We start from the raw sequence: 12811 nt of genomic DNA, 5'->3' as shown, positions 1-12811 counted from the left end.
AAAAACTGTGTCTGGAGGTCTGCCATTGCATGCACCTTTCACTTCAGATATAAGGTTTTCCTTAGATCACAGTCACTGCACGTAAAACGTATAAGTCACCCCTTAGGTAGGCTTTACACCCCATAGGCAGGGTGCATGGTTCTAAGTGTGAGGGTGACCCTGCGCAAGCAGAGACATCCCTAAACACATCTGAATCCATTCTCTGCCTTTGTAAGTACGGGAAGACATTTTAAGGTATGCAGTGGACACTGGGAAAGTTGAGATGTACAGCTAACTAATGGCTACACCGAACCTGGTCGTGTTTGGTATCAAACATGTTGTAATCATGCCACTACACTGAATCTGGTGCTAGTTGCATGATCCCATGTACTTGGGGGCTCCTTAGAGGACCCCAATGTCTACCTGTGTAGCCTTGCACGGTCTGTGTGTAAGCCAGTGCTGCCGCTGACCCCAGACACTGTTCTGCGCTTCTGCTGCTGAGCTTAACTGGGGCAGGGAAATGCAGAACAAAGTATCTTCTGTAGAGGAGAGAAGTAGCCGCCTCTCCTTTAGAAATAGGTGTCTTCGGCTAGGGTAGGGTTGCTTCCGAGCAACTCCAGACTGCTTTGAACGATTCATTTGGTGCATAAATTGGTTACCCCCAGTCCAGGGACCCTTAGCTCCCGCTCTGGCACAAAACTACACAAAGGATAGGGAAGTGACCACCCCCCTGTCCAGCCCCTCATCTGGGAGTTGTTCAGTGTTCTGCCAGGTGGCTACTTGATTCTGCCATCTTGAATCTTAGATGGACAATGGCCCCTGTGCATATCTGACTAGTTAGTCCATCTGAGTAGAGTCCCGCCGCCCTCCCCCCCACCCTCCCTGACAGTTGGGTCACCGCAGAAATATTTCTTCCCCCCCCTTTCTGGGTTACTTAAGAGCTTCCCTAAGGGTGGGTATTTAGATTCAACCAGACTTCGTCCTCTAGAAACTTCTGGCTCCTTGTTAAGATTTGTCTAAAGATTATTCTGCTGTTGGACACCGAACTCTGCTGCTGGACCGAGCCAGGAATCAAGACAATACTGCCTCTGTTAGGAAGACTCCTACTGCAACTTTGTCTTTGTGCTCCTCCAAGTGCTGCTGTTTATAAGAGACAAGGTAACCCACTAGGTAATCAAGGACCAGGGATAATAGTATTATCAAGCACCAAAGGTCCTTGACTGAATACAATTTGGAAACACTTAAATGATTTATAGGCAACAATCTGCGCTATAATGAAAAATGTGTCCAGTCGGACACTGATTTAACCAATGGCAAGGTATAAACAAACGGAAGTGGACAATAATACAGTGTGATACAGGCCTGTATCCAGTACATAAAACGAGGCAAGACAAAACAAGGATTTACAAGGGTAGGGTATTTTGCAGGCAATTTACAATTAGTGAGACGCTAGTGAAAATAATAGATCAGCCTAGCTGTACTCCTGTAGTAAACACAATTGGGTAACACAGTGGGAAACTAGTGTGTGACTACATAAACTGTCGGCGGCGTTTCGAGCCTATTAAAAATAAAGCATCATCATCAGGACTAACATTTTCAAGCCTGGATTGCCTCAATTGAGGACGTGGTATATGTTCCAAAGTGCGTTGTGTTTTCACGATCGCACCATAGTGGAGATCTGATGATCTTATGCGGGATCCGTTCAGGAGGTGGTTCGGCTGTCTGTCCGGTAATCAGTCACCGGCTACGTAAACAACTGAATGAGTGCGTGAAAACAGGTCCACGGCGCATCTGGTAGCCGTTAACACAAGGAATTAGGGTGATCTAGAATTGAGGATATTGGGGCTAAGCGCAGGGTAGTAGTTCATCTGGTAAGGCTCTTTAACGAGGGTCCCAGGGATTATGAGAGCCTTAATGTTCCCAGTCGAACATCAACAAGCCGCTGCAGGGCGCGATGGCTCGAGCCAGGGCTCCAAGTGCTGCAACCTCTTTGCCCATGCGTACTCTTGAGTCGCCAAGGTCTCAGCATACATCAAGGTAGCAAGATGGAATTTCCCTTGCAGTGAAGGAGTCACTCCCCTGCATCCGAAAGCGCCTCGACGATGATGACCGATGTGTGGATCCTGCTGTCCAACTATGCACACGGGGGGTAAAGCACCTGATAGTTAATTACCTGTGGTGGTTCTGTGCTCCCACTGGTCCCTTGTTACTTGGGTGTTAGTCTTGGTTTGGGACTTACTTCACATTCCATTTATTTAGTACGTGGTTTGGCTCCCCCTTCCGAGTCCATGTGTTTTATATGCTTTACGTACCATGTTTTGAAGCACATTTTATCGTATATTTTTATGTCGGGGTAGGAGATATACCAAAGTAATTTTAGTGTTGTGGTATAATAAATACAAGGTATTTTTCTAAAACTGATGAGGTTCTTTCTAGTGTGTAAGCTTCACTGACTGACTATGTGACAGGGTTCTCGCTTTACACCCTCCTGAATAAGCCATAGCTGCTCTCCACGCTACCCCTTGAGAGCTTTGGTTATCAGGGACCACTTCTACTATCACTAAGGGTTGCCTGGATTCAGTGTACGGTTCCTCACCGATAGGTGTACACCATGTACTGAGCCAGCCTCCTACAATTGTCAGTGCTTGTTCTTGTTACAATCCATCTGTCACAATTGCTAAACAGAAGAACTCCTTGGAAGGTATGAAAGCCACACTGAGCAATTCAGCTTCTTTTCTTAATTTTCATCCTTTGAGTGAAAAATATAGCCAATTTAGCTGGATCATACGGCAGGATGCCTCCTTTGCTTGCACAGCTTTTGACTAATTCTGATGCTCAATTAGTTAGGTGTCTTAGTCTTTCGCCCCCTCTTGCCTAAGCCTATTGCAACATTTGTGCATTTCTAGGTTCATAAGAGTCTAAGTCCTAGAGGTTTTATATAACCAAAGCCACTCACTTGTTTGCAATCCCTCAATGCAGAGCAACAGGCGTTGGTCTTTTTCTGCTGCACTGGCTCACTCTAGATTACATAGGAAGCGATTGTGATGCACTGACACTGGCTCTAACTATTAAACTTCCTTTGACAAATGATGGGCAAAACCCAGTACAAACTGTTCAGCATTGGGCATTGATACGCTTGCTATCAGGCTCCATTTAGTGTTCCCTGATAAATATGGGGGCAATGCCCCAAGCGATATTAATGTTGCCATTTGGCATTATCTCCTGTTCTTTTGGGTTTAGTGCAAATAAATGTGAAAGAGTTTCCTCTCGTTTGTGCATTTTTTCAAGGTTGTTTCCACTATCCATTGGTTGGTTTGAAAATGTCCTGTTATTTCTGCTGTGTGATGCGGTTTTACTGCAGTCAAATCGCATCTCTCTACATGCATGGCAAAAAATGTGGTAACAGAGTTACTGCGCTTTATTTTCGTGAAACAATATCAGAGCACGACCCTTAACGAGTCCCTATGTTAATAACGCCATGGTTGCAGAACAGTATGTGCAAGATTGACAGATGCCAGTGGGTGTGGATTTTCTCCAGAGCATGTTCATTATTCTTTAGGATGGCATTTGCATCTTCTGCTGAGTTCTGATTTGGAGACAGAGACCTATGTGTTTTTGATAACAGATGAGAATATACATTTGCACTGCCATCTTTGCAGAGCTATTTGAAAAAAAATAAGATAAAAATCGTCAATGCCGCTTTAAGATTTACCCTGTGTATTGAGAATAGCTCCCATGGAAAACAAAAGAATGCTATTATGGACTAAAGTAACATGATTCAAAAAAGAAATCCATTCTGCTTTTAGCTTTTCTTCGTGCAAAGACTCTGAAAGGGCTGATTGTGAAAACAGCGTCAGCTTCTAGTATTTCTGCTGTGACTCTAGATCAGTATAAGGTTTATTTAATATTTGTTTGCCATGTGCTGCTACTGAACAAAGAATTTCTATGACACGACCCTCACTTCTGCCTGGCAGAGAATAAAATGCTGGGAACATTAGCAGACATGGTATATTTGTAATGCGATACTAACGCCTGTCTACTTTTTGTATTTTTAGGTCGAGGTCCGGTAGGAGATTCAATGTTTTTAGGTATGGGGACTTGAACCCGCCTCTCTCCCCCATTGTCTGGCTTCCTAAATGGAGGCCAGCCATTGGAGGAGAGGGGCGTCACTCCATTAAAGCCCCGTCTCTTTAGGATTCGGGGCGTGTTTTTGGCGTTCTTTCGCCCTATGACATCATACGCCAAAAACACGCCCCCGATTCTGAACTTTTCTGAGCTTTGCTCCCGCCATTTTGCTGCTCGTTTGCCTTAGAAGCAAGTGCATTTTATTGAAAAGTATTGAATAAGGCCAGTTTTCAAGGCTGCAAAAGATAAATTACGCATAAAAATGATAAATTCTAGTACTTCTGAAGAGAGAGATTTTACTCATCCCTAATAAAGACTAAATGTTTATATTGTTGCAGCTTAAATGATATTTCCCCATTCCAAGATGACCGGTACCCAAATGCACAACAAGCTGGCCTCACGCCTTCGATGTTCAGCTATAGGTGTGAAGGCGATTTGATTTACTAAGCTGTAAGGCTCAGACACCGGAATGTTTGTGGTACCTGTATTGACATGTTAAAGTCAGGCACAAGACAGAGGCAGTTTATCCATTAGGATTGGGCTCCTCTAACTTACTATGAAAGGTCCTTACAATGGTCGTTGCCGTGACGCTTTTTCACCCATGCGCAGACTAACTTGCCTGGTTGAAGCTGTGCTGAGAGGGAGGCTGCAAGAGCTTGCGGTGATCCGCGGGAGTCCGGTGCGGTGTCACCCTTTCCGGAGGGGTCTTGAGGCCGGAGCCAGCCGTTCTGGGACTGGCGCCGCGGGGCTGCCTCAGTCAGCTGACCTTGGTCTACTTTTGTCCATCCGGCGGTCTCAGTTACCATCGGACTGGGAAGGCAGCGGGCCTCGGTCGCAGGGGGCAGGTGCCCCGGGAGTCGTGTTCTCTGCGGCTGGTTTAGCGGTCAGCGGATCCTGGAGAGCGGCCATCCATGGGCTGCGGGTTTGTTGAGCGGTGACGCCGGCTCTTCCCGTGTCTGTGCCACCTCCCCGCCCGAGAGACTTGTTGCCACTGATGCCATCTTACGAAGTTCGCCCGGACCGGGGAGGAGGAGGCGCGCCTCTTTCCCCCCTCACTTCTACAGCTCTCTGCAGGCCCGGCTGCTGCTGGACCCCTCTGGCTAGCTAAGGCAGCACCCGTCTCTCTCTCGAAAGTAGAGGGCACTGCCCACTGAGGGCAGGGGCCCTAGGGCTGCTGGGCAGACCAGGATTTCATTTGGGTACAGATTATTTCCTGCGCCGGGATGTCTTACTTTAATTTCCGGAAAATCTTTAAGATGGGCAGTGAAAAGAAGAAGAAACAGTACAAGCACGTGAAAAGGGACCAGAACTCAGAGGAATATTGGCAGATCATCGGTGAGCTGGGCGACGGTGCTTTTGGCAAGGTGTTCATGGTAGGCCCAGGCTCTGTGGTGTGGAGCCCAGTCTGTATTTATGTCCATCTATATCTGCTAAAGAAGATTTTTCGTGATACTCATATACAATATATCGCTGAGGATCAAATTGTAGTTAGTAGGCTCAGCTCTAAGTATTCTGAAGATATGTTTTGCCTAATCTTACCCATCCTCTGCTGAATCAGATGATTTGATAAAAGAAAAAAACACATATGCCCTCAACCATACGCTTGTTTTTATTTGGTTGAAGTTTGCATTTGAAGAATTCCTTTCTTTTTCTGTTTCAATGTTCTCTATAGTTGGAAATTACAGTTTCTATCCTTAATTTGCTCTATTACGTTCCCACAATCGAGGTGGAACCCAGCTCGTTTAGGTAGGATGCACTATGTTTTTACCCTCCTCATAAGTGGAAAAGCAAATTGTAATCCTGCGATTCTCCAAACCAGTGCTTGAGTCAATTGGACCAGACTTGCCATGGTTTACGACCCTCCAATAATATTGAAAGCATGCGAGCCGGACCAGAGGTTAAGCAAGGGTGCCAATGTCTCTGATGCAAGCAAAGAAAACGACCCCCAAATCCCCTGTTCTGATTGGAAAAAAAAAGATAATTTCATACCTGCCAACTTTAAGAACAATTTCACCGTGTGCGAAGGGGGCAGGGCCTCGTGTCGAGAAGTACATAAGAGCCATTTTTGACCGCCCCCCCCTCCCTCCCCATCCCCCCCCCCCCCCCCCCCCCAAAATGCTTGCTGAGGCCGGTGCTGATGTCTTGAGGTGTTTTCACACCCGTTAATTGACGTCGGTAGTCCAAAGCCTTGGAAAACGAGCTGGAAAGCCACTACTTGCAGTGGTTTTCAGCTCGTTTTTTTTGCCACCCCGTGATATTGACACCTCAGCGGGAGACCGGGTGTGTGTGTGGGGGGCTCTGTGTGTGGGGGGCTCTGTGTGTGGGGGGCTCTGTGTGTGGGGGGCTCTGTGTGTGGGGGGCTCTGTGTGTGTGGGGCTCTGTGTGTGTGTGGGGCTCTGTGTGTGTGGTGGGGGCTCTGTGTGTGTGTGGGGCTCTGTGTGTGTGGGGCTCTGTGTGTGTGTGTGTGGGACTCTGTGTGTGGGGCTCTGTGTGTGTGGGGCTCTGTGTGTGTGGGGCTCTGCGGGTGTGTGGGGCTCTGTGTGTGTGTGGGGCTCTGTGTGTGTGGCTCTGTGTGTGTGGGGCTCTGTGTGTGTGGGGCTCTGTGTGTGTGTGGGGCTCTGTGTGTGTGTGGGGCTCTGTGTGTGTGTGGGGCTCTGTGTGTGTGTGGGGGGCGCTGTGTGTGTGGGGGGGCGCTGTGTGTGTGGGGGGCGCTGTGTGTGTGGGGGGCGCTGTGTGTGTGGGGGGCACTGTGTGTGTGGGGCTCTGTGTGTGTGTGTCAGGGGCTCTGTGTGTGTGGGGGGGGATCTGTGTGTGTGTGTGTGTGGGGGGGCTCTGTGTGGGGGGGGCTCTGTGTGTGTGTGTGTGTGGGGGGGGGGCTCTGTGTGTGTGTGTGTGTGGGGGGGCTCTGTGTGCGTGTGTGTGGGGCTCGTGTGTGTGGGGCTCATGTGTGTGTGTGTGGGGCTCATGTGTGTGTGTGTGGGGCTCATGTGTGTGTTTGGGGCTCATGTGTGTGTGTGGCTCTGTGTGTGTGGCTCTGTGTGGGTGTAAATGCAACAGGTCATGCATTTGCGAGCGATTAACCTATTGGCATTGTCAATGACAATGCCATTTATTTAACGATTAAGCTATTGGCAATGTAAATGACAATGCCATTTATTTAAGATTTAAAAAAAAAAAGTCATGAGCAATAGCTATACCTTTAATAATGCCGAGGCCATTGCATTGGAAATGCTTGTTTAAATAGCCCAGCCACTTGCTGCAATCCCTGAAATAGTTTGCTTTCTAGGGTATAAGTTCACAATTTTTGCCCATGGGTAGCACACAACATACTATTGCATTAATGGTCCCAGAGGGTTGGACCACTTTAGTTTATTTTTTCATGCCACATGGAAATTTGAAATGTAAGTTTTATTTGTATCCAAATGTCTCCTGGCTTTAAAAGTTCAAACTAAATGAAGATATGTAGTAACACAATATGATTTATTTTATCCCAAAATGAACAAAAAGCCTTCTTTAATTGTAACGAGTGTTAGAAACCATATCACCACAAAATGTTTCTTATTTGAAGTCGGTCATAAAATTAAACAGAGAATGGCCAGGCTCATCTAAGCATGACCTCGCAAGCCTGCTGCTCTAGGAAAAGGTCATTGTCAGTGCAAGTTTTCCTCTTCAAAGTAAAATGGCCCGTATGGACGAAAAACTACAGTCTGGCTTTCCAATAGCTGGCGAGACTTTCACCAGAGTTGGTCAGTGGGGCCAAATTAATTAACCCCCCTATTAAAGCTTTCTAAGTCAAGGCATGAGATAATATCTTCTTGACATCAGTATTCTTAAGAGAAGAAATAAAAGGAAAAGGTTTCAAAACTTTGATGGAATACTGAGGAAAGTGATAGAAATGTTTAAAAATGAGCTGCGGACTTGGCTCTGGGTGTAGAGTTAAATAGGGTGTGGGTTTTATGTCTATTACAACCCCTGCGCCACCCCCGAGGATCACAGTCATTAAAACATGGTGAGCTACACATAATAATGAAAATTAAACAACATTCGAGTTTCCTTATCCATACTGGCTGGTCAATAGTGCTTGTCTGTGATTGTAGCACGTCATCCTCACAGAGATCCTTGAACTTGGTAATATTGACTTAGATGATTTCATTGTACATTACACATTGGAATTATAGAATTGTGGTACTAGCCTTGTTGCTCGCTTTTCTACCTTTATGGCACATGTAGCCAGTGATTGATGTTATGGAGGCAAGGTCATGCTTCACCATAGGTGAAGCATCCAGATTACATAGCATGTGCCTCCACTTGAGAACAAAAACTGTGCCACAAATTGTGATACCAGAATGAAAATCTACTAATGAAAGTACTTTCCTTTTGGAAAAAATTCACAAATCCTGCCAGGGTCTAGAGACTGCCAAAGTAAGATCTACAGGATGCAAGTGGATTAAATAGATCTCTAGTTCATGTTCTTATTGCTTTGGGCGTACAACTCTTTCAGATGAATTCACATCCTGTATAGCTGTCATAAATATTTTTTCTGTGGATGTAAAACCTCTTGTGAATAGGTGGACAAAAGCTGCGTCAACTGTCCCAAGACGTAGAGAGACAAATTTAAATTTAGAAAAGAATGTTAGCTAAACTGAAACATTACTTTTTTCCCTTAATTTAGTCAATATCTCTCTCCTATTGGAGGCTAAACTTTTTAGAAATTAAAAAGAAAACGTAATTCTTGATTTCTAGCCACTTTTATGTTGATGTCACTGAATTGCACTCAGTGAATCATCATCACCTTAATAAGCATATACTTAATGTGCTTCTCACAATTTAGAAGAAACTAATCCTAGATATGTTTTTCTGCATCGTTGCACTAATTTGCAACACAAACTGTACCCCCCAATATGCAAATAGATAAAATATGCATCTGATTGAGACTTCTAGCTGCAGATTACTTACCTTTGAATTTCCTAGGCATCAGGCTGGATCCGGAAACTTTTGCTGAGCTATACCCCTTGCGCGCGACGTCTGGTGGCTCCATTCGGCTCCTCTTGACGTTCTCGTTAGCGTAGGTTATGACATCACAGTGCCTATATAGGTGCCATCTAGGCGTGCGGACGTCAATTGTTTTCTTTCCACACCAGTTAAGCACTGATCGGGGAAGAGCTACCCCTCTGCCGCTTTTGTCCGGCTTTTTCTCGTGTGCGAGAGATGTCTAGTAGTAAGACCTTACTACCTTAAACCTTGCGGGATTCTACACGATGTTGGTCACCAATACCCTTTGCATATGTCTATGGTGTCTTGAAGGCAACCATTATTCGAAAATGCGTTCAGACTGTCAGGCGATGGCCCTGAAGACCTGGAATGAGCGAGTAATAAAGTTGTTTGCGGCCCGGCAGTCGACATTGTCAAACGAGACTGCGGAGGCTACTGTCCCATTCGAGGAAGAGGTTGTTGCAGGACTGTTCATGGAGGCCTAAGTCCTCTTCCTCCCATTCGAGGTCATCTGGACACTCTGGGAAAAGGCACAAGAAGAAGAAGTCCAAGCGGACTTCGTCTTTTCCTCAGTTGGCATCCGTCGTCGAGAAAGGTAAGGAACACCGACTCTCTAGGCATGGTTCTGCTGAGCCGGAGCCAGAGAGCCCCTCCACCCCCCTTTCTGGTAGCCGGAGCGATTCCCGCTCAAATAAGAGTTTTACGAGGCCATGCGCCAAGTATTTGAGCGGGACGACCCCGGTGGTGAGCCCTCAGGCCCCGCATGGTCAGATGGGGCCCTATCTGGTTTGACGCCATGGCGCCGGTGGGGCCTCAGGGATCCGATCTGGGTCGACGCCTGTCGTGCCAACGCGACCTTCCCCAGTGTCGAATCCGAAGTCGGTGCCTGTGACATCGCCGATGCCTGTCGGCAGCTTTAGGCCCATCCTCATCCCGACGACACAGAGCCGGAACGGCGTCGTGCAATGCCAATTCCGACGTCGACAGATCCCAGGGGTTCTATGTTGTTGCCTGAGCACTTTGTGGACGTGCTGGGCTCAATAGGGGAATGGGTGGAGTCTGGAGACCCACTAGAATGCCCACTGCAAATTACCCCTTGCAGACCTAAAATTCAGGACCCTATGAATAGTATACCTCTAGTTAACTTAGTAGGGAAGGTGAAGTCAGGCTCCAAGGTAGACCCTTGTCCCCCTAGCGTGTTTAAGCAAGCCATGCCAGGGATGGAGGAGGATGTGTTAAACCTCCTAAACAATCACTGGAAATGGGATAGGTTCCGACCATGCTTAAAGAGGCGCGGTTGATTCCATTGCTTAAGAAACCCAGAGCGGATGTTAAGAGTTTAAAGAACTTCAGGCCCATCTCCCAGTTGCCGTTCTTGGCGAAGGTACTAGAACAGCATGTATTGACACACCTCTCCAAGCACCTGGAGACTAATGATCTGTTGGAACGTAACCAAGCTGGTTTTAGGGTACATCACAGCACGGAGCTGGTGATGGTCTCCATCTTGGACGAACTGAGATGCAGAGCTGATAAAAAATCCCCAGGGCGCTAGTGCTGCTTGATCTCTCCGCGGCATTTGACACTGTGTGTCACAGTCAACTGCTGTCGCGTGTGAGAGATCTAGGCATCGGGGGAACCGCACTAGGCTGACTTACTTCCTTTCTGCAGGATAGATCGCAGAGAGTACAGCTTTCAGACCTAGTATCAGCAGCAGCGGCCATCACCTGTGGAGTGCCGCAAGGGTCGGCGCTCTCACCGCTCCTTTTTAATATTTATCTCCAGCCCCTGATTTCAGCACTCAATCAAATGGATTGTCAGGTCTATAATTACGCTGACAACACACAGATCATCATTCAAATAGAGGACACTCCTGGAGCCCAAGCACGCTTGCATAACATTCTGAGATACACAGTAAACTGGATGACTGCCAACTCCCTGAAGATCAATCCTGACAAAAGAGGTGCTGCCAATTACCACCGTAGGCAGCCCCTGGCATGATGGATTTTGGCCCAGGGAGTTGGGCAGGATGCCGGTTCCAGCTACCGTGGTAAAAAGCCTGGGCATCCTTATTGATGGCAATTTGACCATAAGAAAGCAGGTGTCCTCAGTGGTGGGTACATGCATAGGCCTCCTTAGGCAACTTCGTAAAATCTCTAATCTACTGTCCTTTTCTACTCTGAGGAGTGCAGTGACAGCTATGATTCTGGGGCGACTCGACTACGGGAATGCGCTGTATTTGGGTCTGCCCCAGCAACAACTGTCGAGGCTTCCAACTGTGATGAACGATGCAGCAAGATTAATCTATAGGAAGCCCAGGAAGGCGCATGCTTCTCCTCTCCTGGGCCAGCTGCATTGGCTTCCGGTTAGACAGAGGGCATTGTTCAAAGGCCTGTGCATCTCCCACAAGGCTATTTATGGCAACGCACCGAACTACATTAAAAGTAGACTATTGAATTACATTCCAGGTAGAGCACGGAGGTCTTCAGAGGCTACGCTTCTGACTAATCCTCGCTATCGTCTGTCGACCCAGGGCGGTCGAGCTTTCTCTGCTTTGCTCCCGGCAGCTTGGAACAAACTTCCACCAGATCTCCGTAAGGAACCAAAGCTGCTGCCATTCCGTCGGATGCTAAAAACAATACTGTTTCGAGAAGCTTGGGGAGAGTTGTAGGGGTGTTGCCTGTTCTATGGAGTTGTCTGTTTGCCTGGTACAAGCGCTTAGAGACCCCCGGGTGATAATGCGCTATATAAATTTAAATAAATAAATAAATAGAGAACCAATATGTCTTTGAGGAGACAATGGACTGGTATGGGGAACTTAGGGAAGCCAGTGGTCTGGATCCTTCCCTAGACACTAGCATGATCTCTCCGCCTACAGTAGCTACGGCGTCCTATGCTATGGTGGTTAGGAAGGCAGCTGAGGTCCTTGGACTTGAGCTGCCCTCAGTGCAGGGCAGGACTAATCTCCTGACCGAAGTACTTCAACCTGGGACTTCCACCTCTGAACCCCAATTGCCCTTTAATAAGGCACTTACGGACGTTCTTCTAGGAACATGGTCCAAGCCTATTACAGGGGCTCCTGTGAATAGGGCGATTGCACCCCGCCCTTGCCCAGCTCTGGGTGACCCAAAGTTCCTCAGCCAACACCCCACCCCAGAAAGTTTGGTGGTGAAGGCCTTTACTTCCCCGGGCGGATTCCCTTCTGCACCTCCGGATAGGGAATCTAAGAAACTTGACTAATTTGGGAAGATATTTTCTTCCTCCAGTCCGGCATTGCAGTTGGTGAATATTGCATTCTTATTGGGCCGTTTCTCCCACTCTCTTTTGGAGATGGTTGCGCAGGTTCTGCCACAAGTCCAGCAGGAGGCCCGAGCTGCGCTCTCCCAAGCTGTCTAGGACGTGAGACCTGCAGCATAATTCGCCCTATGGTGTGGATTGGATATGACCGTTTTGCTGGGCAGGTAGATTTCAACGACGGTGGCCTTGAGGCGCCACGCCTGGGTTCCTACAACTGAGTTCTCGGGGGATGTGAAAACCAATTTGATGGACATGCCCTTTAATGGAACCCGCTTTTTTGGGGAAAAGGCAGACTTGGCCCAGGTCAGGTTCAATGGCCCAGGTCAGGTTCAAGGACTCTTGAGCTACGGCCAGATCCTTTTCCCTCCCCTCTACTCCTCGTGGCCAGTCTTCTTTTGCCCCTTCGTGGCAACAGAAGGGG

General features: G+C 47.5%; 1 protein-coding gene across 1 annotated transcript in view; it reads left to right on the top strand.

Annotated features, from left to right (window-relative positions):
- LOC147733678 (transient receptor potential cation channel subfamily M member 7-like) overlaps positions 1–12811 on the top strand; it is a 1990815-nt gene that overhangs the window by 1638991 nt on the left and 339013 nt on the right. The window lies entirely within an intron of this gene.

Source organism: Lissotriton vulgaris, chromosome 2_1, assembly GCF_964263255.1.
Source record: "Lissotriton vulgaris chromosome 2_1, aLisVul1.2, whole genome shotgun sequence".
NCBI lineage: Eukaryota > Metazoa > Chordata > Amphibia > Caudata > Salamandridae > Lissotriton > Lissotriton vulgaris.
Note: the sequence above shows the minus strand (reverse complement) of the source record. Positions and strands in the feature narration are given on the sequence as shown.